This window comes from Thrips palmi, unplaced genomic scaffold, assembly GCF_012932325.1.
Source record: "Thrips palmi isolate BJ-2018 unplaced genomic scaffold, TpBJ-2018v1 HiC_scaffold_1, whole genome shotgun sequence".
In the NCBI taxonomy this organism is placed as follows: Eukaryota; Metazoa; Arthropoda; class Insecta; order Thysanoptera; family Thripidae; genus Thrips; species Thrips palmi.
In genome coordinates, this window is record NW_023144620.1 from 5,583,446 (window position 1) to 5,609,517 (window position 26,072).

Genomic DNA, 26,072 nt, shown 5'->3' on the forward strand with positions numbered 1-26,072 from the left:
GCCCCCGGGCCCCGGGGCGACACAGGTGGTTTCTTCCGAAAACTAGACGGATTTAGTGTCCGGATCGGGTTACCTCGCCCAGCATTCCGTGGCTGGCCCCACGTTCCGAGGCCAAGGCGGTGCTCTCCGAGTTCCTCGCGGCGCAATGAGGCCGACGACGACCCGGACATGCACGTCGCGCCCATTAGTCTCCGCACCTGCTAAATAGATGGCGCTGACGTCGCTGGCGTCTTATCAGGGAGCCTGCCTGCCTGCCTGCCTGCCTGCCTGCCTGCCTGCCTGCCTGCCTGGCGCAGATGACCCTCCAGGACTGTCTCTGGAGGCGGCGCGGCGCGGCCCAGACTGCTCCTCTGCTCCTCCCTCCGCCCGGCACGCCACGGCACGGCGGCACGGCCAACTCTCGAGATAAATTTCGGACATGTCCCGCGCATCGCTGGCATGCGAAAATGCTGGGTGACACTCCGACCCGAATTATAGCGCCGAGGCACGCCACGCCACGCCACGCCATGCCATGCCACGCCCGAAACGCTTGGACTTCTCCCAATTCTGGCTGTAAGGAGCTGATGGGGATAGCGGCGCTTATGCGGCACGGCGCTCCAGATTCCTGCACTGTGAAAAACGCTTCGCCGTCCAAGTTCAAGGGCGGTTTGAAAAAAGTTGAAAAAATTGTTTCTTACTCTTTTTTTATCAAGTGCCGGATTTAAGTGGACGCCCTGCTTGTAAACGGCAAATATTGCGGGTTTGCGCAGTGTCGCCCCCAGCGGCCTCACGACAACTCCCTCTCCCTCGCATGCGCGTGGAGTCTCGCCGGAAGTAACGAGATTACGCGACAATCTGGGCCGGCCAATCGCACCTCATCCGCGACTTGGGGCGGCTCCCTCGTCAGCGAGGCCGTCGACTTGGCGTCGTCGGCCCGGGGCGGGGCGTGTCAGGTGCGAAATGAGTGTGAGCCCGGAGGGGGCTGTATCCGCTAGCCCGCCCCCCACCCCCGGGACCCCATCCCCCGAGCCCTGGGCGCGGCCATGGCGCAGCTATCACAAATTCCTCTACTTATTTCTCCATTTCCACGCTCTACCGCTTTCCTCCGGGTCCCCCCTCCCCCTCTTCTCTCGTCCTCCTCGTCCCTCGACGCCGCACGGCTGCCAGAGCCCCGCGTGGCTCCGCGCGCCGACTTCTAACTTAACTCCGTCCCGTAACTAAGACTCGTCGAGGAATATTTGGCCCCTTATTCCCTCCCTGCCGCGGCCGCGTCAGCCGGCCGGTTATTTATCCGCCTAAGTGCCCGTGACTCTGACGAATTGGCCAATTTTTGTTCATCGCCGTCCTTAGCAAGTTTCGGCGTTTCCGGTCGAAAAACAGGGTTGTTTTGCCCGCTGCTTTACTGTTTTTGCGCCCCTCGCCGCGCCGCGCCGCCTCGCTCGGACTTGTCCCCGTTTTGGCGAGGCTTTGGCTTGAAAGGGGGATATCGCGGCTCTGCCTTTATTGTCGCCTTTTTTCCCCTTTTGCACGGCCCTATCTGCGGCCAAAGTGAATGAGATCGGGCGGCGCTGTTGCTCGTGATGACCGGCCGCGGCGTGGCCGGGCCGTGGCCGGGCCTCGGTCGGGGCAGCGGGGCGCCCCGAATTCATCAAGATTCTGCAGGGATTTGGGCGGGCGCCAGGCTTATCGCTGGCCGGCCGGCCGCCCGGGCAGTAGGCAACCCGCCGCACTGCCCTGCGCCACGGGAGGGCCTACCCCGGCGTTCGCAGGCGGTTTGCGGCGTGGACTGACGCCGAGGCGGCAGCCAAAAAGGACTCTAACCGAGCGTGTGACCCCACCAATGGACTCCTCGTTCGGAGAGCAATCCATTGGTGGGGTCACACGCTCGGTTAGAGTCCTTTTTAGCGACTCTGAAGCTCAAAACGCGTTTTGAATTTCCGCCGCCTTCGCCGGGTCTTCTGGCCCACTGTGTGACGACGGTGCACCAGCCGAACTCCGAAACTTTCCCGCGATTATTCGTCCCGGACAAAACGCGGACACGTGTCGCCGGTAAGCCGACGACGCGGCCCTCTCGCTCTTCTTGCCTCCAAGTTTGTTTCCTCCCCTTTGTCTGCCGCCCGGCCGCTCCTTTTTCGCCGCGCCTGTTGCCGCGCCGTCGTAATGACGATACTAATGGCCGCGACGCCGGGATATGAATGCCGCGACGCCCGGCCGCGCCGCGCCACGCCACTCGGAATTAGCTATGCATAGTCCGCCGTGTATTCATTACGAGAGTTGCAAATGGGCGCTGCTCGTCAAACGCGGACGCCGGGCCGCCCTCTCCTCGGAGACGTTAGTTGTTTTCCAGCATTTTTCAGTGTTTACCTCTCGCGCTGTTTGCCCCGTCCTCTGCTGGCTCGCTCGCTCCCTTCCATGAATTAATGAGGCGGAGTCTATTTCCTCCAGGATTGCCCGCTGGAAATAGGTGCGGCTTGAAATTAGAGCCGCGTCAATGAGGGTTTGCCGGGTGGCGGCGCTGCTCCACGCCGCAGCAATCCCCCGACACGTTACGTTGCTGAGCCGAGCCGAGCCGAGCCGAGCCAACCGGGCCGAGCCGAGCCGAGCCGGGCCAACCGAGCCGAGCCGGGCGGGGGTGGTCGGCGTCACTCACTTCGCACCTCGCCGGGATGGCTTTACGCTCCTGCAATTAAGATGCGCGTGATGTGTGGGCGGTGCAGTGAGGGACACGCCCAGAGGGCACGGCGCCGTACAGCACAGCGCCCACAGAGCGGGGCGGTGAGGCCTGGCGTCGCACAGTGGGCCAGAAGACCGGTGCAGGCGGAAAAAACTCCAGACGCATTTTGAGCTCCAGAGTCAATAAATGGGGCCCGAAACGATCGTGTGACCCTACCAATGGATTGCTCTGCGAACGAGGAATCCATTGGTGGGGTCACAAGTTCGATTCGACTGTACCCTGAGGATGGATAGACCTTTGATCTGGTCCTGGCAAGTTGTCGTGAGCCTTGGATCTGCCTTATTGCAGTTAGGCTGGTGGCACTCGCTCCCGCTCGAGACTCCCGATATTGCTGTTCCAGACGTCTTTTCTGCCATATTCTTGTTAAGCAATATAGGAAGTGCCCTACGACAGTCTGTTTAGTGGCGGAATAAGAGAAAGAAGTAATGTGTCGTTTCCAGATTCATCTTTGTGGATGCAGCAGCTATATTGTCGCGCGTTGTGTTATGGTAATGTTTCTGAAAGTGAATTGAAAACAGCCCCGCCCTCGGCTCGACTCGGCTCGGCTGAGACGGCCGGCGGTGGGGGGGAGGTTGGGTGGTGGGAGGGGAGAGAGGTTTCGCTTTGCCATTCACCGTGCCCTTCCCCTCCTCTGTGTCTTCCTCCTCTGAGCCTCTATTAAATTTCATTCATAAACCTGCAATTTCCGCAGCCACGCCGCGAGCGCCGCTCTTTTTCTCGTATCGCCTTGTGAGCCCCCCGGAGCCCCCCGGAGCCCTGCAGAGCCCTCGATCGGTGGGCTCCGTGCTGTGAATGGAAACAGAAAGAGTTGGCCGTGCATTTCGATTAGTCCATCATTTTGCCAGGCGGTGCGGTGCACCGTATTTGGCGCAGGGACCGCGCTGGCGAGGCACGTCGGCCGAGTCCGCTGCCGTCCACTCCAGGAAATCCGGATTTAAGTGGACGCCCTGCTTGGGAACGGCCAACACCGCGGGTTTGCGCAGTGTCGCCCCCAGCGGCCGCGCGGCCGCGACTCGGGGTCTCATCTCTCGGTAAATACGCATTGGGACGTTCTGTCTATCGCCAGCTAGGGCCGCCGGGACGCTCCGTGATATATAGCGACACCTGAGGAGGGTTGCACCAGTGCCCGGGTCCAAGTCCCGGTCGCTGTGCCGGCCTTTCGGCTCGCGGTGTCTCTTTCGAGTGTAACGTGTCAGCTGCTTTCCGCGAGGGGTGGTCTTACCGACTCGGCTGCAGTGTACTTGCACCGATGTCGTTAGAGCAGAGGCAGAGCCAGGGGCGGGACGCCAGGCGGAGCGGGACTGTGCAGCCTCGTGAAAGGACTGGCAGCATGAAAGGTGCGTGCTGCTGCTTTAGAAAAGCCCCACCGCCCGCGGCCCGCGGGCACACGCCGGCACTCTTTGCTTCCTCACAGCCGATACCTGTGGGTAGTTAGTCGTTAGTGCAAGTCCCCCGCTCGTCTTCCCGCGGCCCTCGGCAAATGGTGCACTGCTTTTGAAACGTTTCAGACGCAAATGGAGGCGGCCGTCCGTTGGGATAAGTGCGGGCAAACTTCCGCGAAGCGGTATGAAGGAGGTCTTCTTGCAGTGACTTGAGGTTGGGTCGAACGCGGTGCCACCTCCTTCGACGGACTGCCAAAGGAAGATGTCTGGAGAGCCATCGCAATATAACGAAGCTTCGTCCGTTTCGCCGTCTTTTGTTCCATTTTGATTGACGACATCGTCCACCGCCGGTCGCGTCTTCGCCGCCTGCTCGTCGTATCTCCTCGCTTTTCAAAATGTATCATTTCCGCGCTGTTTTCTTCGCCGCGTTTACTTCTTCAGGGCAGGCCCTGCGGACGGTGTCACGAAGACAAAGTTTGGCCCATTGCTCGGCCGGAGCAGTACGGAGCACGGCGTGGCGTTTAGATTAAGAAACTCACTTTTCAATTTGGCATTCTTTGCGTTGAGTGGAGGGGGCGGCTCATGAGCCCTTTGGCAGACAAAGGACGTCGCTCTGTAATCTCCGTTTAATTTGTTTCTCTCCACGGGGCTGTCTGGTGGCGCAAAGACTGCGTGGTCAACTCCGGAGCGCCTCAGAGCTCAAAGCGGCCGAAGAGGACGACGACTCTGCCTGGCGGCCGGAGGGCCCCGGCCTGGTCGACGCCGCGTCTGTTTGCCTACGCATGTACCTCTCCGCCCGTGCCGGCCTGCCGGCCATAAAAGTGGCTTTTTGAGCAAACAGCTTGGAACGAGTATTCTTGTCCACTTGGCACCTCGCAAGGCGCGCCCGTTGGAACAACAGTGTACTGGCGCCTGAGGTGGCTCTTGGAGCGCATTTCGCTGAGGACACGATGCCTCGCAGGGCCGCCGCCACCGCCGCCGCCCGGGACGGCCTACCGTGAAACATGATCTGGGCGTCCGGGGCGAGGACGCTGGGACGCCACGCCAGGCCACGCCAGGGGGACGAGGCAAGGCGGCCCACAGTGGGCCAGAAGACTGCGTTTTGAGCTCTAGTCCGCCTCCACCGGTCTTCTGGCCCACTGTGCGGCCCCAGAATCACCTCCAGCTGCACTGTTAAAAAAAGTCTGAAAATTCAGACCAATTTTTTCAGACCTAGTGGTCTGAATCTGAAATTCAGACTTGAGTCAGAATTTTCAGACAGTTGGTCTTAATTTTACACCTTGTGGTCTGAAAAATGAGTTTCGGACTCAAGAATCTGAATATTTGGATGGCGCGGTATGAATTTTCGGCGTCGGGGTCTTAAAACAGTCATTTGTAGTAGAAGGTCTGAATTTTCATACTGCGCAGTCTGAAATTGACGCTTATTTTCTGATAAAACGCATGACTGCGTTTCAGGTGCTATGGACCCTGAATTGCTAGAGCAGTAGTAAATGAACTTTTGCTCAGCTAAGCGAACGGCCGTCTAGTGTTGAGTTTAAAATCGGCCTGCACTCCGCTGGTAGCTGCAGGATGCGACATGTTTGCCCTGGTTCCGGCCTGGACCGAAGCCCGGGTCACCCGAGCCGAGCCGCTCCGGCGGCGGCCAGCCGAGCCAGGCACACCGAGCCGAGCCGGGGCGTTCGGAAAATCACCGCTGACCGGCGTGCCGGCCGAAGCCTACCTGCGCGGGGCGGGGGGAGAGGAGGGGGCCCTTAATCCCTCGGCCACTCGGGATTTCTGGACAGAATGCGTCAGTTTTAGCTTGTCTCCAGAGCAGTGCACATCGCATGCGAATACAAGTCCGCGTCGCGTGTCATCTTTCTTGTGACGCTCCGTCGTCAAGCAACGTTTTATGTGTTACATCGGCGCTCAGCACAGTGTGTACAGTGCCGTTTTGCCTTCGCCTTTCCGTGCTCCAAAATTGCTTATGGGTGCGTGCAGTCACCACTCTGAAGCGTCCGAAATCCGCGGCCAGCAGGCTGTGAAAGTGGCGTAGCCCTATGCTGATATTGCGTCTTCCAAACCAAAGGGACGGGTGATGAGCGAGTGGGTGGCGTTTTGGAAATTTGTCACTCCTCTTTCATCCTCGTCCCCAAAGTATTTTCATCGTGCCGAAAAAGTTTCCACAAGGTGTGCATCTGGATCCAACATGCTGCTTTCCAGTGTTCACAGCTGCATCTTCTGGAGTCTTACATTCGAGGACTAGTTTTTTTTGGGAAGCTCTCTCAGCAAAATATCATATCTAGTTACAGTTTTGCGCAACTTTGGGTGCAACTTTTAACAAAAAGAGCTGTTTTACAACTGCTCTATTTAGTGCATGCATTCCATGTTTCTGAGCAATTTAAAACATGCATCTCCAAAACATAATATACATCCTGACAAAAGTAGTAATTTTATTACCTGGGCGGCTTAGAATTCAAACCCGCGAGGTGAAAAATTCAGACTGCCATTAGTCCGAAAATTCAGACTACATGCTAGTCTGAAAATTGAGACGACAGGTGGTCCAAAAATTCAGAGTGTCTGGGGGTCTGAAAATTCAGACCACTGGGTTTCAAAATTGACTTCATCCTAAAAAGTCTGAAAATTTCGACTTTTTTTTTAACAGTGTGCGTTGTTCGTACGCCCCGACAAAAACAAACTGTTCAAAATTCGCCCCGGCGGAAGCGAAAAAATGGCGCGCTGTGCTGCGGCCGTGAGTGTGGCGGCGCCCCAATTTGATTTGCTCGGATGGATCTGGTTTTATGTTTCGCGTTTGGCGAGCAATAAATGCGCAAGCAGGAAAAGTCCCTGCCGAGAGGGGAAAGGTTTCCCTTCATACGGAGCGCATCCCCATTGTGTGACGACGAGTGCAGCGCTGCGGACCTGAAGAGCCCATGCCTTTCTGCTCGCTCCCAATTCCACGCTCAGCCAATCATTTCGATTCTATGCAGTCGACCTTCGTGCGCTGCGTTACGTGAAACGTGCATGGAAACGCGCAGGGTAGGACCGGCTAGGGTGTCCCGCCGTCTGAGTTTACTGCTGCCGAAGCAACCCCTAAGTGTGCGGGCCACGCGGCAGTCTAGTCTAGGGTGGCCGCATCCAGTGGCCCGAGTGGTTGCTGCATCGGGGGTTGCGGGAGCGGGCCCGCCGGACCGGGGCCGTGGCGCTGTGTGTGAGTGGGTGTGTGTTTGTGCGCGCCCCCGCCTCCCCTCCACCTCACGACCCGGCCGCGGGCAACCCCGACCCTCACCATTACCTCACCAAGACATCATCATCGTGTTCATTAAATTGCCATCACCCCGTGCAATCAGTGGGCGCGTTGCTGGGCGTCCAAAGTGCTGACGCGGTGCCCGTTAGGCTTGTTTACCCCGTGCCCTGCCCGCCCTACCTGGGGCGCGCAGCCCCCGCGGCCCCCAGCCCCGCGGCCCGTAGGCGCAGCCAATTGTTTAAATTTGGAGAGCATGGCTGCGGGCTCCGCGACGGCGGCCGCGCTCCTGCAGGCGGGGCCGTGAAGTACATTGCTGCGCTGTCCAAACACGAAGGGGAGGCTCGCCTCCACCGGCACAGATACCACAGGTACAACTTGGTCGATCTGTTTCGCGCGCGAAAGTTTGCCGCCTCCACCCGTTGAGCCGGCCTACGGCTGGCCTACGGCTGGCCTATGGCTGGCCTATGGCTGGCCTTTGGCAGGCAGTGGCAGCTTGCAGGGCTGCGTTAATTACTGGAACCCATTCCGGCTCAACTCGGCTCAGACGATAAGCCTCTGGCCGTCAGCTGCACCGGTCCGGCTCGGCCCGGCTCGACCGGCGCACCGTTAAACACATTGTCCCCAACCGTTGATTGGTTTTGCTGCCTTTTACTGCCTTTTCGGGTGGGGTGGCGTCGGACGTCTCGGCGGACTTGGCGTGTATCGCGCGGGCGGCGTGTCGTTCGGGCGGCACTTGCAGAGTCCGCTCGCTCTGTCACTCTCACGGGGCGGAGTGCGACGACGACTCTTCGGAGCCAGTCTGCTGGCGCCCCGAGCCCTCCGAGACCCGCACTGATCCCTGCCTCTGTCAATGAAATCAGGGAATAAAGGCTGGCGAGGCTGCCCCTTCATTTCCCGCGCTTCCGTCTGTGTCGTCCGTCCGTCCGTCCGTCCGTCCGTCTGCTGCTCGTCGCCGCTCTCCGCTGTCTTCGCGCCGCACAGCGCAGCGGCCTTATCTATTTTGAGCCATTTTGTTTATTATCTGTCAGTTCGAGATCGGATTTTGTTGTTGAATGTCGCTCCAACTGTTTTAAATTTGACATTCGTTACGGTTTGTATTTTTCTGGTCAGGCCTGAAGCTAGTCACTCTTTTGGTTTGTTAAATTTACTGTCGGTTAGACAACTAATGTTTTAATTTTCTTTGTTGCAGGTAAGCATGGTGTCCATCCAGTGTGCTGAAAGCGACATCTGTGTATGTATCGCGGTGGTTCCTCTTTCATCGAAAAGTTGGGAAGGGTTTGGAAGATGGGTTCCTCTCCACCAGTTCACGCTGGACTGATCAACTCTCGCAAACCTGGGCTGCTTTTTCACCTGCTTCTAGGAAAATGCGATGGCCCGCGTGCCCGCCCGTCCCATCAAACCCTTCTTCAGCGGTGCTCCGGGTCGCGGTCGAGCGACAACTTTTAACCTGGCGCTTCTACAGCTCCGCGCACTTTGAATGGAAAATTTGAAGCGCTCGCCGCAGCTTCGGAGTGTCGCCTCCCTTTCACCCGGGAGCGAGGTGTCCCCTCGCGGGTTTGGCTCGCTGCGTTTCAATACCCAAATGGGTGCCGATACCCGCCCGAGTACCCGCCCGTGTCCACTGGAAGGGAAACTGCCCCTCCCGGCCGTCGCTGCGTCGGGCACGGCGAGACAGCCAATCAACTGCTTCGGGCAAAGTTGTTTTGATTCCAAAGAATTTTCCATTTTCGTATCTGATTGAATTTCCACCTCCCGGCCGTCGAACTGCCGGTGACGCAGGACGGCCGCCGTCCGTCGCCAGGCTGCCCCTGCTGGCCGCCCGAACGCTAGGCAAACAGTGCGACCGACCGTTCCCCCCGGAAAGGAAAATTTGCTTCCCGGCGCCCCAATTTTTTTCTAGCCCGCCCTTTTTTTTCCAACCTCCCTGCCCTCGGCGTCGCCCTTTCGCTCGCGATTGGGTTTTTCGTTGCGTCAAAGGGCCGCGTGGTGCCTCTGCCAGCGATGCCGCGAAGTGAGTCGACAGCGGGGGAGTGTCCGCGTGGCCGATTTGCTAACAGTGCTCCTGGGAGACGCGTCACCACGTCACTAGTGTCACTATCGGCGCCGCGGTGGACGTGACGGACACGCCGCGTGACGAGGTGGCGCCCGGCACGGCATCGGCGGCGGGGGTGTGGCGCCGCCAGCCTCGTCTGCGCCGCCAGGGCGCCGGACGGACCGAGCTGGCGGCCGGGCATACGGGCCCCCTTGGCTGGCTGGCGCTCGCTGGCGCTGGCTGGCTGCGCCGCGCGCCGCCCCCTTCAGTCGCGTTCCGGGCTCGGTTGGGTGAGGACGCGCCACGCGCCACGCCGCGCCCAGCAGCCCGCAGGCCGCGCCGTGCCGCACCACGCACGCCGACAGTGGCCCCGGGCCCCGCCACGCACGGCCCCGGGACGCTCGCGTCGAGCTCGTGTCGGATACCCCCATGTCCGTCGGCATGCAGGCTGACGTAGTGGCCAGGTAAGCGGCCCGCCGGCACCGCCCGCTGCACCGCGTCGACGGCGACCTGGCTCGTCGTCGTCGGCGAGGTGCAGGGGAGCCGGCCGGTCGACGCGGAGCCCCCCCACACCCGACGCAAGCCAGACTCCCGAAGCTACGGTGGGTCTGGCTGACACTGCGCACGCACGCTCAAACACACATTCGACTGCGACCTATCGCGACAGCGACAGTTTCAACGCTGTTGGACAGTGTCACAGATAACGGTACGCCGAAACGCGAATAAGTCCCTCTTTAAAATACCCAAACAGTCACCGATGAATACATTTCCGCAACAGTGGAGCGGCGGTCAAAATGAGACACTGCCGAGCACGCCCCCTGAAGAAGCCCCCACACTTGCGGCGGCTTCGCTTCCGTGTTGATACTGCGGATAAGTTTGCACTGTGCACCGCGTCTAGTTTGCCCAGTTTTCCCCGGGGCGTGCGGTTTTCGCGTTTTCGCCCAGTGTAGCGGCAACGTGCGGAAAGTTGGCTCGGCACTGCAGGTGATTTGCCGCCCCTCGCCGGAGCCACTCTGTATCCAGAGCGTGCGCGTGCGTGTCCGTCGGGTGTGGGCGGGAGGACTCGTCACGTGAGACACAGATGAAACACAATAAGTTGTCCCCTTTGCTGCCTGCCAGGCCTGCCAGCCACAATCGCGCCCTTTTGTGGGAAGCTCCTCTGGAAAGAAGTGACCCGTCTCGCTTTGAACAAAAACGCGACACTCATTTGGAGCCTCTTCTCTCGGCTCTCGAGGCACTTGCCGACGCCTGTGTCGGGACGTGACATCAACTTGTGGTCCGAATATAGTGCCGTCCGTGGCTTACAGGCGTTACCTGTCCGGTGCAGAACGCCGATGAAATATTGAGTTGCTGCCTCGTACCCGGTGCATGGTGAATATTGCAAAGATTTGGACGTGAACGGAAGACATCCGACGCTCGGGTGACAGCGCTGATTGGGTTGCGGTCGCTCCGTGCTCCCTCCCGGTTCGAATTTTCAGGCTTGCGTTGTCACGACAGAAACCAAAGGTTACAGACGGAAACCGTGAGGCGAACCAAAGGCGTCTGGGTGGCTGTATCGGCGCGGGCGGGTTCGCCGGGGGAGGATTCGCTCATCCAAAGGCAATGCCGAACCACCTGTTCGCCCAATCATCGCCATTACGATCCACGGCCACGGCGCGGAGGTTAGGCCCGCGCCTCAGGACGCCGCGCCCCGCCGGCATGGGGGTCGACAGGCAGACAGTCGGCACCTGCCGTGTGAAGCGGACGACGCGCTCCCCTAGTTTCCGGCTATCCCACCCGCGTTTCGGTTTTAAAGTGTAGCGCAATTAGGGCCGTTCTTGTGCTGCTCTGCAGTGCTGGCGGCGGTGGTGCTGGCGCGGGCGTCGGGCCGTGGGCGGCAGTGGCGGCACCCGTCACACTTATGAAATGTTCACTTAAAGTGGGGCCGCGAGCGGGTTTGTTGTTTGTGCAAAGTTCCGGGCCGGACGGACGGCATGCCGGGGGGAGCGCTGCGTTTCGGGACGCGGCCAGACCGCAAGCGTCCTGTCTAGAGTGTCCGACGTCGCCGACGCACTTTATGGCGAGGAATCCCAATGCCGCCGGACGGAGAAAGTTTTTAACGCGGCAGAGGCATGCGCTGGAGTCGCTTCTTTTTTGCTCGGTGCGGACTGCTTATATCATCGGCGCGAGGCTACTTTTAGACTGTGGACAACAAGCAGGCCCCGCCTACTCGGTGTCAGCAAACGCTGCGCACAGCGCCATGCCAGATGCACAGCCCGGCACAGCCCCTCGGGCCAGCCAGGGCCAGCGCGGCCTCGCCATGGTGATGCTGGGAATGTGCGGCCGGGGACCGCTTCTCCGGAGGGGCAGTTTTATTGGCGTCGCAGTGTTGTAACGGGGAGAGGGCCGCGCCAGTTGATTCTGCTTCTGGACCGCAGAAAGCGCCTCCGGTCAGCCTCCCTCACTTTTTGCACGGTCTTCCCCGCCACACTACGCCCGCGGCGCGATATGGTCGCCAGTGGAAACCAGACACATCGTCCAATATCCGTCGCGCGTCCACTCCGCACATTAATGGCGCGCGCTTTCTTCGTTTTTCTCTCTCCGTTTTTGCCCCAGCCAAAGTCGCGAAAAGCGGAAAGAAAATACCTGCGCTGCGAGGTGAATGGCCGAACGGCCGCCCGGCAGCGGAAAGCAAAGCTTATCTCTAATGACAGGTTCCGTTCGGCCGGGCGAACTTGAGGCCGACCTTGCTCGCTTCGCTGGTGCTTCGCCGCGCCGGTGCTGGCTCAGGGCCTCGGGGACCTCCCGAAGGCACGGCCAAGGCACGGCCAAGGCACGGCAAGGCGGCCATGTCGCGCCGTTTGGATCCCCCACCTGCTTTTTCCCGACAAGGAAATTAACGTTTTGCAGCCGGCGTGCTTCCTCCCGAGGGGAAAGCCCGGAGCCCCGCCGCCGCCCCGACAGCCCGCGACGATACTACGCTCGTCGTGCGGCGCTTCTTGTCTCTCTCCGCCAATTAATTCAACCGCTGAATTCAAATGAGGAAAGGGACCCCGCCTCGCCGGGCCTTATCGCTGTATGAGTGGCTGTCCCTCTGTGTGTGTGTGTGTGTGTGACTGACTCTGTCTGTGTCTGTGTGCGCGTATGGCATCCGTTAAACGCCCAGATTGAGATTGCCGCTGTCCGCGGCTCGGCGGCTCGCGGCGCCACCGTCGGTCATTATTTTAATGACGCAGTGTTGGCAGCACGGTGTTGCACTGCGGCTTCGTTAGAGCTGACTGTGCGACGCGTGTGATTGTGTGTCGACTGTATTGTCAGGTTGGCTGCACTGTCGTCGCTGGGCTGGCCTCGCAGTGCAGTGCGGCGCGGCGGCAGGGCCCTTTTTCTTGCCCTTGCGGTGAACGGCCGCCCGGCCCAGCCCAGCCCGGTCAGTTGACATGACTTTCACTGCCGCGGCGCAGCGCAGCGGGGGGGAAACTCGCGAGCCGCGTTTAATGTGTGTGTGTCTATCTGTGTTTGTGTGTTTTCGAACGAGTGGTATTGGCAGCCGTCTGATTAAAGTGTCCGTGGTCCCAGCTGTAAATATGGAAGGGACCCTGTTCGAAATGCTCGGCATGCTTGAACAAGTCGCCTTTGCGACGCTTCGCTTGATCTCGGTACGTATTTGAAGTTTTCTCGCTAATCTATTTGGCCTTGCCGCGGCGCGTCGCCCTGGCCCAATCAAAGCGCACGAAATGCCGTGAAAGTCAGTCTGCACACGGCGACAGCCGGCTGCGGGTGCAGTCTTGCAGGTCTGCCAGAGCTGCAGGCGGTTTGGGCGCCACGACAGCAGCTCGGCCCACCTCCCGCTGCACGCCGTGCTCGCCGTGCTCCCTGACTTACTGGCGCCACCGAGTTCCTAAAGTAGTTTGTGGTCTCGAAACAGGAGAAGCCCCCGCCGCTCCATACGCCGGGCCTCGGCCGGGCCGACCAACACACACCGAAATGTGGGCTTACGACGCGAGGGACTGCCGGCTGTCCGGAGGGGTCCCGCCCCGAATCTAACAGGGGAGGCAGCGCAGCGAGAGCGCGGGAAAGAAATGGACTTTGCTCTAGTTCAAATGTTGTTCCGGCCGCCTTGCTGGATGATGACGAAACAAGAAGGGAGGATACCAAAAAAAGAGGGCTCAAACGTGGCGCTGCCGAGGTGCCCATCTTCGCGTGCTCCTCTGAGAATCTGAGAGGAGAAAAGACAAGGTTCCTAGGATTAGAGTTAACAATGTTGAATCTTTCTGCAAGACAACTTTAACCCTTCGATTTTCAAAAACTGACCGCCCTGAATTCTATTGATGCCGTGGTGATAGAAATATTGATTTGCTGAGCCTCTGCCTGTGAACTCTCCGGGCGACACCCCGACGTTGTCGACCCCCCACCGCGGCCCGGAGTGGCCGCACAACAACAAAATTTTGAATTCCAGGGCGTCCGGGGCGAGCCGGAGTTTTCCCAGCCGGCCGACCGACCGACCGAAGCGCCCCCGACTGGCTGCACAACCAAACTAGAGCCCGCGCTCGGTAGCAGCGGCAGCAGCGGCAGCAGCCTGGGGGAGGAAGTCGGAGAGGTGTTCATTAAAATTGAAACTGCTCTCCTTCATCCGTGCTGACTCTGCGTCTCTCTGCGTGGGCCAAGCGGGGGCGAACCCGGACCAAGCCTCGGCGGAGCGAGGCAGAGTTTTCGCGTAGCGACACAGAGCGTCATTTGATTCACGTTGTTGATGCGCACCGCAGTGAGTGGCGCACAGTAGCCATGTCTCAGAATTGCGTATGTGTGTGTTGGCCCTTGGCTGTGTGTGGGTGCGGCAGCCAGCGTTCCTACGTCAAACATGGGGGAGCCGAGAGACCCACTCCGATGCTCCCTCAAAGTGGCATAGTTTCGGCCCCTTGGCATGCGATGCGTTGCGCTGCGGGGTTTGGGGCGGGGCGGCGACGGCGAGGCCTAGCCAGCCGCAAGTCCTGGAGGGATGCGACTGGCAACGCGGCGGGTCGAGGCCGCCGTGAGGCGGATTGAGTGGATTATTCGTGCATCCCGCGTTCGCACCTCGCCTGCCTAAGTGTTTCGTTATGGCGCTAAAGGCTTCGCATTGTTTCCCAAGTTGGCGGCAACTTTGGGGCGTGCGTGCGCGGCCCTGTTTGCTCTTCGTTAGCCCCCCGAGGGCCCCGAGGGCCCCGACGTCCTTGACCCCCCGAGGCCGAGCCGGGGGCCACGCCGGAGGCCGTCATCCTGGAGGCGGCCGCGACGCCCGCGACTCCCTGGACCCTGAATTATCAATGGCGGAGGAGCGCGCCGCCTCTTCGCGGCGATGGCCCGCACGCCTTCTAAAAGAGAAAGCTTTCCGCGATGTCGATGAGCGAACGCCCTGCCGGCCGGCCGAACGGACGAACGCACGCTGGCGGTTGGCTCGACGCCGCGCGGCCGGCGGGGCGTGGCGGGGCGCGGCGCGGCGCGAGGACCGGTGAGACACATCCGAGCCAGTTCCCCGGGCCGCCGCGCCGCCACGCCCGCCTCTGCTTTCCCTTTTCACAGCGTAGGGTTTTGTTTCGCGTTTCGCGCCTCACTTCCCCGTCCTTGTTCCTCCCCGCTCTCATGTGCGAGGCAAAGTGGTGCGAATCCTGCGCGGCGCGGCTTCGGAGGTTCGGAGCGTTGCGCGCGTTGCGGTGGATAGTGAGCCCTGCCGAAGCGCTCCGTGTCGGCGAGGCGCGGCGCGGCGCTTGAAAGCTTGAAAGCGCTCCGCCCGGCGCGCTGCAGCAAGGAGCCTGCACGGCGAGGCGCTTGGCGTGGCGGCGCTTTGACGCCGAGGCGCCGCTAAGGGGCCTGAGTGAGTGGACTGAGCCGAGCTGGGGCCGAGGTCGGTCTGTCCGCTCCATGACGGCTCGCTGCTAGCGGAGCTCCGAGAGGGGAAATGCGCTATACCCGCGCCAACAGGCAAAAGGTAAGCCCGCGCGGCGCTCTGTGTCGCCAGAAATTAACACTCGCACAACCACCAAAAAAAAAATACCCCAAAAAAATCAAACAGACGTAAATTTTTTAAAATAATCGGAACGAATTGTTTTTGTTTGCGGGGTACGTTTCACGTAGTTCGGGCGGCAAGTTTGCGCTCGCTTCGTCCACGCACACGTCGCGTCGTCGCGTCAATGGTTCCGTTTTTAACCCGGCGACAGCGGCGAGCACCTGGCCCGCGAGTGTCACCCACCTGGCCCCTCCCCCTTCCCCCTCTCACCGCAGCGAGGGGGTGGGTGGGGGTGCAATTATCATCTGACCCTCTTGAGCGGCCAGACTGGCGCTGGACACGACAACACCCCCTTCCCCTTCCGCCTCCCCGCCACGCGAGCCGAGTAATGAGGTCCATCAGGCTTTATAGGGTCGCCAGGTGCAGCGTGGAGAAATGAAGCATAGTCGCACATTATTGTTGTAGATTTTTTTTGGCGCCGAAAGCGTCACGAACGATGTATAGGCAAGTCAGTCGACTCTGCGACGACTTTCCCATCCTCAGCTCAGCCATGTCTGAGCTCAGTCCCAAGGGGTCGTTGGTCTCGTGACGAAACAGCTGAAGGCAGAGTAGTAAAAACGCTCTTCCTTACAGCCCCCCCTTCCCCCTCACACACACAGTCTCACACAGATGAAAAAGTGGTGTAGTGACGCGGCCGAAGTGCGGCGCTGTTTCAACCAGAAATGACCATCGTTCCGTTTATGGCGGGCTGATGCACTGTACGGGGAACAAAGCAAAGTGCACGCCGCCGGTCCGAGGGGTACCTCACTTCGAAAACAGGTGTACACTGACTGGTGACTATACTCAATTTCCACTTTGACTAGACTGAAAATATCACGAAATGCGTTGCAAAAATACTAAAATTGGGACAAATTTACGTGGTTTTGCCGACTTTTTCAGTGACTAGACTGAAACAAGGCAGTGACTGGAGTCAGGGGTGTACACTGACTAGACGAAGTGAGGTACCCCTCGCGCCGGTCGGTCGAGCCCCGCACCGCGGACGCGTGCCACCCCGGTTTACCAGTGTGTCGTATTGTTGGGAAATCAAATTACGGTGTGTCCGAGTCGCCCGCTTTCGTGCCACGCTCTCCATTGCTCGTGCTGCCTGTTTTTATTTTTCCCCTCGCTGTACGGCGAGTCAACGCAAACAGGCGGCCAACCAAATTTTCGGACACGGTGTCTGCGGCGTCGATATTGAGGTAAATAAAATATGAAGTCGGCTCCATGTGTGTTGCCTTGCTCGGATGGGTTCGGTTGATTGGACGAATTGAGGTGTCTGTATGAGTTTCCACTGCGGGCTATGGCTTCAAGTTTACAGTGTAACAGTGTGAGGGGACCGCGTGACGTCATCAGGGACGAGCCCACTTTGTTCGGCGAGTACCGCGCCTCTGCCGATAATTTGACCGGAAAGTGGAATTCGAACGTCGCGCGGGGATGTGTGCGTGCGGTTCGTTTCCGCTCGGCAAACACGCGCTGCTGAATAGGGCGCGCGGAGCCCTTGGCTCTGCCTGCAGCCCTCCACCGCACTGTGTTTGCTGTTCATTAACATGGTCGCCTATCTCTTCGGACGGACTTTTTCCCGCCATTTATTTCTCTCTGGAACAGGAAAAGTGACTGGACGCTTGCTCGTCATTGGCGGTGGCGTCGCGATCGAGATATGTGGGTCGCCTCGTTCCCCGCGCTGTCGGGGTTGCTTGTCTTGCTGGTGTGCTCGCGCTGTTTCCATTGCAGGCGCGGCGGAGGAACCGGGCGGAACAATGAACGCGTCGTGACGCGATATTGCCTTTTTCCGCGTTTGCTTTTCATTTCGATTTTGGCGCACGGCGTGATGAAGGCGTGTGTAGGAACAGACACGGGAGGAGCGAGAGCAGTCTCGCGCTGGCGGCGCGGCAGGGCACGGCGCGGGTTCAATTAAAAGAATCGGGCCTGCTATTGAATGCATGGCAGGTCGCGCTCGGTATGGCCTGCCTGCCTGCCTGATGCTGATGGAACGGAAATCAATCCGAGCGGGCCGGGCTGGCCCTTGTCCGCCCAGCCCGCGCCTGGCGTGGGAGTGAGCTCACATCGCACCACGCCGCGCTCCCACTGCAAACCGCACGCCGCCGCGATGCACCAGCGCTGCACCAGAGCGGCACCCTGCGCGGGGGGTCGCGGGTCGCATCAAAGGGAACATCATTACTGGTCAGGAATGCACGCTGTCTGTCTGTCTGTGTGTCTGTCTGACTGTGTGACTGACTGAGTGACGCGGTGTCGTTTGGCGGCGTCGCGCCGGTTCGGCGTTGGTATATTGACCGGTTGACGGGCTGGTCGCGGGCACGCCGTCGCACGCCGCTGTGCGCTGCTGGCGTCGGAGCGCCCCCACTGCAAGACACGGAAAGCACATGAGCCTATCGCGGCGCCCGGAAGGCCCGGAAGGCCCGGCGCGGCCAGGGGCGTGGGCTGCGGTGACGTCACCCTTGTCGTCAGCGCGCCTGGCGCTTCGCCGCGCTTCGCAGTGTATCGCGCCGGAAAACACCCTCTTCCGAGGGCAATATGTACTGGCAGGAGCCCACCTTCTCCAAGGCACGGCCGCCCCGGCCCGAGACCAATATCATGCTCCCGCCCACACCGCCACGCCCCGTCCCCCGACCTCGACCCAGGCCAGGCGCCGGGACCGCCCGGGCCAGCCTCCTTTGGTGATTAGATATTCACACGGGCGGCCGCAGGGACCCAGGCACACCTCTCCCCTTTCTCCCCACACGGACGCACACACACACACGCGGACGCACTCACACGGACGCCGCAACCCCTTTCGCAAACGACCCGGCTGTGGACTAAGTAATAGCCGCAAAATGATTTATTTCACGTGCAACAGTGTTTGACTGCCGCCGCTGTGGGGGCTGTGGGCCGTGGGGGCCCAGCCGTGCCTAGCCGACGAGGCGATGCCCCGAGGGGCCGGCGGCTGGCGGCTGGGTCATGCTGGGCCGGCCGGCTGGGGCCTGGAGGGAGGAGGGAGCGCTGCCGCTGTTCTCGATCTGTCTTCAAAAGGGCCTTGCATTTCGTACCCGTTTCGGGAAGCGAGTATAAAATTTGACCGAATCGAATATAAACGAAGTTCCTGCAGACTTCTTGCAATTATTCATCACAAATTGAATAGTTAAAAAATTTTGCCTTTTATTTTCTATTTCATTTTTGCGGTACTTTAATTCCGTTTTTTCCACTTGAGTCATGCGAGCGCAAAGCGACGTCGTCGCGAACACAGTGCCAGCCTGCGCAGCACTCCGTCTGGTATTTGACTGCGAGTGTGAACACCCCGCGGGGCCTCCAGGGCCTCCGGGGCCTCCGGGCAGCCAGGGCCTCCTGGAATGCAGCTGCCGCTCATTGCAGTCCGTGCTGTCGCAGCCGGAGATTGACAAGGCCCTCCCCTCTCTCTCTCCCCCCCTCTCTCTCCCTCACCCCATTCGGCTTGGATCCTCGTCGTCTCCGCCGTCTTCCGAGTGGCTCTGCCATACAAAGGCGCGCACGTTTTAATTCCGGAAATAATCCGCTGTGGATGTGAACAGAAGGAAGGACAGGCAGCTCCCTCTTTTCCTCGTCCTTTCACCGCCTCCTCCTCCTCCTCCTCCTCCTCCTCCCCCCCCCCCCCCTTCCTGGTCGTCGTCTCCTCGCTTCATTGCGGCATATTGAAGCCTTTCTTCCATTGTGTTCCGTAATGTTAATAAGGTGATATGAAAACGGTCCGAGTTTTTTTTGTGTTGTTTGTTGTTTTTTTTTCCTCTTCTTCTTTGTCGGTGGCTTCCGGTCATGTCCACCAGCAATTAGAGCAGCTGGAGGGGAACTGTGTGCTGCTGGAGCCCGGGGTCTGGAGTCTGCCGAGATGCGCTAGATCTGCAAATTTGTTTGACCGTGCCAACGCGTCTAACTAACCTCCTCCTTTCTCTCTTCCCTCTCCCTCCCCCTTCCTCCTTCTCTGTCTGTCTTGACCAGACGCCGAGGAGCTGGCCACGGGTATAAAGCACGCGCCGCTGGCTGGAATTTCTTACATTGCAGGGGCGGGTCTAAATGGCCATCTGTGGGGACCGTGCCGCCGCGCTCCGCGGACGCCTTGTTACACTGTTGCAGCAGCGCCACACTGTGACACACTGCGAGGCTGGCCCTCGTCCGGGTGGAGTGGTGGCAGTGTACTGCGCCGTGTCCTGCTGCCCAGACCTTCTTTTTCGACGTCCACTATCGACGTGGCATATTAGACGAATGAAAAAGACCTCCCGATCCAATGGCAGCAGAGTCATCTCGTGGTCGTGGTGGTTGCTGTTGTATCGGGAGGGCTGGGCCGCCTCGAAGGGGGCGTACTGGACCATTTCTGTGTCTGTGTGTGTGCCCCAGTCCTGCGGTTTGCCACTGACAACGGCACGTCAGGCTCCCTGCGACGGAATGCAGTACCCTCGTCCCGCCCTTCCCTCTGCAAACTCTCCCCCTCCCTTCAAATCCGCCTTGGACGCCTCGCTACCCCTCCCTGTAATGGACCCGGATCGAGCGGGATACGTTCTGGACAGGAGGGGGAGGGGGAGAGACCTCTCGTCCTGCTGTGGGCCTCGCCGTGGGCCTCGCCGTGGGCAGGCGTGAGTGTGCCGGATTTTCGGCAGTGTAAAATCCCGCTCGCGGGCGCGCTGCCGCGTACAGTCGTCGGTGTGCTTTGGGTCGTGTTGCCTCGTTCTCCTCGGATTGGCTGCGCCGCGATCAATCTAATTAGATCGCGCTGCCCGCAGTGGCGTAGCCAGCGTAGCCGGGCGTAGCCGAGGCCAGCTCGCGCAATACGAAAGCACGCCAGAAGAGCTAACGGAAATTTACTACGCTGCCTCGGCGGCGACGCCCTGCGGCAGTGGCGGTGCTGCTGCTGGTGGTGGTGGTGGTGGTCTCGCCCGAGTCTCGCCTGCGAGCTGAGCAGTTGCATCCTCTCGTTGGTTTGACTTGCAAGCACCGTTCCCCCCAACTTACCGCGCAAGTTTTGCATGCGCGCCCACTTTCGCGAGTGGCGCGGGGGATCGCAATTTCTGTCACGACAAAGTAAAATAGCGCCCCGAAAAGGGCAGATAAATAATCGGGGGGCGGCCGTCGCGTGGGCCCCGTGGGCCGGGGGCGGCGCAGAGTTGCCGCGCACGTAGATAACTCCGAGGAGAAAAACTTCCCTCAGTCGGTCCGGATATCCGACGCGTCGCTGCAACAGGGACCAAGTTGGATCTCCAGAGTGAAGGGGTGCAGTCCGAGTTGGATGGCTTGTCATCTCTCGGACCGAAAAGAGGGAAAGAAAAGGGGAATCAGAGAGGGAGGGAGGGAGAGGGGCAAGTTGGCCTGATCCCTGTGTTCTACGGCATGGCAAGGAAGAGGGTTCATATCGGAACCGGCGCCGCGCCTTTTCTGGCCGTGCTTTCCCGGCCTCGTCTTCGGCGGCGGGGAAAAGAAGAGTCTATTGAAAAGAGAAATCCGGGCGCAAGCAGCGCGGCGCAGCGCGGCGCAGCGCGGCAGCCAAACAGGCTTCAAGTATTTGACGGGGTGATTCGGGAACGTCGCCGTGATGGATTGGGGCGGACGGCGCGGACGCCAAGGACGGCGTGGCGTGCAGTGAAAGGTAGGCGAGGGCGCCGGCGGCCTCCTCGGGGAGTGTATTAAACGCCGTCGTAAAAAGACCAACAAAAGGAGAAAGGGGTACCGACCGTACCGACGCTCCGTCGTACCGCCGACGTACCGGAGTGCAGGCGAGGCACTCTCTCAGCGAATGATAATGTGTGGCTGGCCTGGGACGGCACGGCGTGGCACGGCACGGCCGCACGACGTCGCCAAGCTGCACGCGCAGAAAGGGATCGGTGAGCAGCGGGGCGGCCGCTTCGATCGCAGCGAGCGTCTCGGAGAGCGCCTTCTTGCTCGCCGTCTTATTCTGCCCCCCTTTTTTCCGGCGCTTTCTCGCAAACCCTACAGCGACGAAGAACTGGTCGGAATCACTCTGCTGGTGTAGTAGGGGCGCGACACGATCAAAACTTGCGCATATTCCAATTCCGGTTCGGATATTATTGGTCAACATTGGTTACGTTTAGATGACCGCCTTCGAAGGACGCGGGGCCGAGGACGCGCGCGTCCCTGCAGGGCAGAGAGAGAGAGAGAGAGAGAAGAAAAAGAAGAAGAAGAAGAAGAAGAAGAAGAAGAAGGTGACCTGTCCCTCCCTGCGGCCCTGCGGCCGCCAAAGCAGCAAGAAGCGGGTTCGATGGGTGTGCGGAGCGTGGAGCGGGCGGCCCGGCCCGCATCGCGCGGGGACCGCTGGGACTTCCCTTGTCGAGATTTCCCCCGCAAGTTGAAAGGCGAATTGGAGTTGCCTCCCGGTGGGGGGTCTCGCCCGGGCGGTGTGTATTTCCGATTGTGTCTGTGTGTTGGAGAGAAAGGGTAAGTGTGTGAGTGCTGGGAACTAATGCCGATCCCGCTGACCGTTGCACTATCGCCACCTGCCACCCCTCAACGTCCCTCCTCTCTCTTTCTCCCTCTTCCTCTTCCCGGGGACTACATAAATCTTCTCTTTGTTGTAAAGCCGTGTATTGTTCGTCGCGCCGCCGTTCGAGGGCCCCGCCGCGCCGCCTGCCGCTGTGATGGGGCCTGAGCCCTTCCGAAACGTCCTCTAAATGGCACTAATAAGACTTCGCAGTGCAACCGCTCAAAAGGCGTGGATTGTTTCGCGTAATAATGCCCGGTTTGGCGCGCCTGGGTCCCTTGAGGTCCGATGTAGGTTTCTCAAGGTCCATTGACGTCGATAAGAAGTCCCTTGCGGTCCATTGGAGGTCCCTGGCGGCCCCTCCCTGGGCTGCAACAAAGAGAAAGGCGCTGATTCCGCTTTGTCTGAGAGTAAAGTGCCCAGGCGGCGCAGGCGCAGGCCTTGGTCCAGCCGTCTGGGCACCGTTGGCGCGTCGCGCGTGCCGCGACGCCGCAGCCGCACCGCGCGAAAAAGCAAGTGCGGTCCGTTCTGCAGCTGCTTTTCTGCTCGCCGGCGCGGTAAAACTTCTTATCTCCACCCGGCAGCCCGGAGTCGGCGGGCAGCAGCGGCAAAAAAAGAAGGGCGTGGCGTGCGGATTGAGCCGCCATTTGGCCAAATCAACTGGCCGAGCCGAACTGGGTCGAAGGTCGGACGGACGTGTAGTGTAACATGTGTGGCGGGGCGGGCGGGGCGCGCTGATAGCAGTTTCCCACCGGCGGCGCCGCACCCGCGCCCCGCCCCCGCCCCGCCCCACCGCGCTTGGAGGAGACGCATCCGGGCGCCGCACGCACGCACACACGCACACACACACACACACACACACAGACGCAGCTCGCCGTGCGTGACGACGGGGTCACCGGACCTGGCGAGGCGAGTGCATTTTTGTGTGCAGCGGAACGGAAAGAGTGCTGTGGGCGGCACGACGGCACGGCGGTGCGGCACGCCGAGGGCGGATTACCGCTCGTCGCCCTGTCTCTCTCGTGCCCCTGCGGCTCGGCCCGTGAGTGCGAGGGAGAGCGAGGCTACTTCTGGCGGCGGATGGCACGCGGGTGATAAATCGCTCCGGCCAAGATTCGATCGTTCTCCTTTAAAAAAGTGCGCTCGCGCGTCGGTGCGAGTGAGTGCGATGCGGCACACGTTTTAAGCGGTCTTGCTACCGCTTCTAGCTCTGCATACGATCCCACTCATCCCATCCCATCCATCCACCCATCCATCCATTCAGCGCGCTCGGAGGGGACTGCATGGTCGTGGTTCGTCTGTCGTCTGTCGTCTGTCGTCTGTCGTCGTCGCCTGCGCCGCCACGCCGCCTCGCCGCGCCAGTCCCCACTCCTCACAGCCACCCCCTCCCTCCTTGCCCCCTCTCTGCCCGGCCTCCCCGGCCGGTCCACGGCAAGACCGCTTTGCTAAGCTTGCCTTGGCGGAACTTTTTAAGCGGTCTTGCTACCGCTTCTAGCTCTGCATACGATCCCACTCATCCCATCCCATCCATCCACCCATCCATCCATTCAGCGCGCTCGGAGGGGACTGCATGGTCGTGGTTCGTCTGTCGTCTGTCGTCTGTCGTCTGTCGTCGTCGCCTGCGCCGCCACGCCGCCTCGCCGCGCCAGTCCCCACTCCTCACAGCCACCCCCTCCCTCCTTGCCCCCTCTCTGCCCGGCCTCCCCGGCCGGTCCACGGCAAGACCGCTTTGCTAAGCTTGCCTTGGCGAAATTTTTTGTGTGTATGCGTTTGCGTGTGTGCGTGTGTGAGAGTAGTGGAGCATGTCGTTGGCCCGGCCATATTCATCGTGTGCCTGTCGGGATGCATGTATATTGGCGTGGTTTCCTGCTGCCTGGCTGCCTGCCTGGCTGGCGCGGCCCAAAGTGGGGCACTCGATAGCGGATTGCTGCATGTCGGGATGACAATTAAACTGGAACGCGACAAGAATGTGTGCATTTCGCGGAGCGCGAGTGCGTTTTCTCGCGTCGGACCATTTTTGTGTGCGAGTTGTCCTGATGGCCGTAAAGCGCGCTACGCGCTCGTCGCTGCGACTCCTTTGAAAAGGGCGATTTCTGAAACGGACAAGAATCAAATTTGCGAATCGCGTTTCTCGACCCACTCCGCCCGTCAACATTCTCAATGCAAATAAACGCGACTCAAGTCTGCGAAATCCGTTCCGTTCCGGCGTCGCGCCGTCCGCGGGCTGCTGGCCGAACAGCAGCCTGTCTCTCTCGCACTCACGTCGCATTGGGCTCGGGTGCGAGAGAGACAGACACACTGCAACGAAACGCGGCGCGGGCTCCGCCGCCTTGGACCAGTCGAGTCCCGCGGCCTGAATTTTTCATCAGCGCACCAATCCGGGTGAGTGGCGCGGTCCTGGCGAAAACAAGAACGACGGCAACAAGTCCGACGTTGGCACGATGCAGTGTGGTGGTAATACCCGGACCGGGCATTGTCATTGTCACCAGGCGGCCCGTCGCCTCACGTCGCGTTGCCATGGCGACCGGGGACGAGGCCGCCGCGCCGCCGCCCTCTCTGTGTATGCTTCCGGCCAACCTGTGTGCATCCGGTTTCCGGCCGCTGATGCTGCATTTCCGGCCCGCCCGCCGTGCATGTCACCCCCAGCCCGGAGCCCGGCCCGAGCGAGCGGTCCCGCACCGCCAGACCTCTCGCTTTTTCGTCGCGTTTTAATTGGGTGGGAATGGAGTCCAGCCTCTCTCCTCTCGGCGGGTTGCTGCTCGGCAAGGCCCTCCACTTCGCGTGGGGTGGCTGGGCGGGGCGGCCGCGGCCCGCGGGAGGTGGTGTCATCCACGCGCATTTCCGGGCGTCCTTTTTCGCTGCATGACACTGCGCGTTTTTCGGTCGTTTTCGTTGTTTCGCTCGCCGGCTGGTGCGGTCTGCGCGCGGGCCGTGTCAGCCGTCACACCGACTCGGCTCGGCTCGCGGCGAGGCGCCCCGCGTGTCGCGTGTCGGATCCCCGCACATGGCCCTGCAGTGTAGGATCATCCTGCTCCGGCTGATGAAAGCCGACACTGTGTACTGAGCAGACTGTACAGAGACGTTCCCGCCGCCGTGCAGCGCTGCACCACGCTGCACCGGGCCCACCGCCGCTGTTCCTCGCAGTTTGCCGAGGCACTGTGATGCCGCTGCAGGGTGGCTCCCAGCGAAGGGCGTCCCTCTCTCTCGCACCCGAACGGCAGGCGCCGCGAGTGCGAGAGAGAGGGAGACACTTCCCGCTCAGAATCACTCTCCTGGGCTGCCGCGGTACACAGTGCAGAGCGCGGGCATCTCTTTTCACCGACAACGTCATCACAGAATTTTTTTCTGAGAGAGAGAGAGAGAGAGAGAGAGAGAGAGGCGTGTGTCGCCGGCCGGCTAAGCCGGCTGGGCTGACTTTCGGCTTGATTCGGCTTATCGCGCCCCGGACAGTCCCCTTAATGAACCGTAATAATTAGATTGGCGGTAAGCACCGCGGCTGCGAGGCGGTCGCGCAAACCTCGCCGAGCTTAGCCTCCCTGGGGCCCCTCCCGCTCCCTCCCGCTCCCCCCCCCTCTCTCTCTCGCACTCGCTGCCGCGGCCGCCTCCTGCGCGCCGCGTTTTATCATCCGCGATGGAAACTGGACGATAAGAATAATTGCGAAACAGAGGGGAGACAGAGATAGAGGTGGAGGCGCGGGCGTGAAAAAGAAGTAGGCGCGATATCGCGTGGCGTCGTCGATCAAAGCAGACTGGCTCCGCCGCGCTGTCTCGCTCGCACCCCGGCGGGGCGGACCGTGCGCGCGAGAGAGACAGAGCGACGGGCGATTGGCACTGATTGATTCGCTGCTCGGCGTGCAAAACGCCGGCTGCTGCTTACCGCCTCGCCTTCCGTCGTCCCGGACTTCCCCGTCGGCCGTCGTGCTACATCGGCGCCGTCTTGGAGCGGCCGCGGCCCGGACCGGGCCGGGCTCCCCGGGGGACGGCCGCCGGAATTGGTTCGCTTTGTTCGGCACCGCGGCGGGGCGGGGCGGGGCGGGGCGGGGCGGGGCGGGGCGAGGCGTCGAGTAGACTTACGCGCCGCGGACTCACGGGGCCGGGCCGAGGGCCGGGCCCTCCCTTGAGGTGCGCTGCTGGAGTGAGCTGCTGGAGCTGGAGGGTCCGGCGAGGGCGAGGCACGGCCGCGAGTTATCACTTCCGATCGGCCGGGCTTGGAGCCACAGCAGGGCGCACACACACAGGCTCACCTTTTTGACCCAGTCCGCGCCAA

The 26,072-nt window shown here is 60.8% G+C and overlaps 1 protein-coding gene across 4 annotated transcripts in view; it reads left to right on the forward strand.

The window, feature by feature from the left end:
- LOC117640914 (apoptosis-stimulating of p53 protein 1) overlaps nucleotides 1–26,072 on the forward strand; it is a 120,637-nt gene that overhangs the window by 50,438 nt on the left and 44,127 nt on the right. The window lies entirely within an intron of this gene.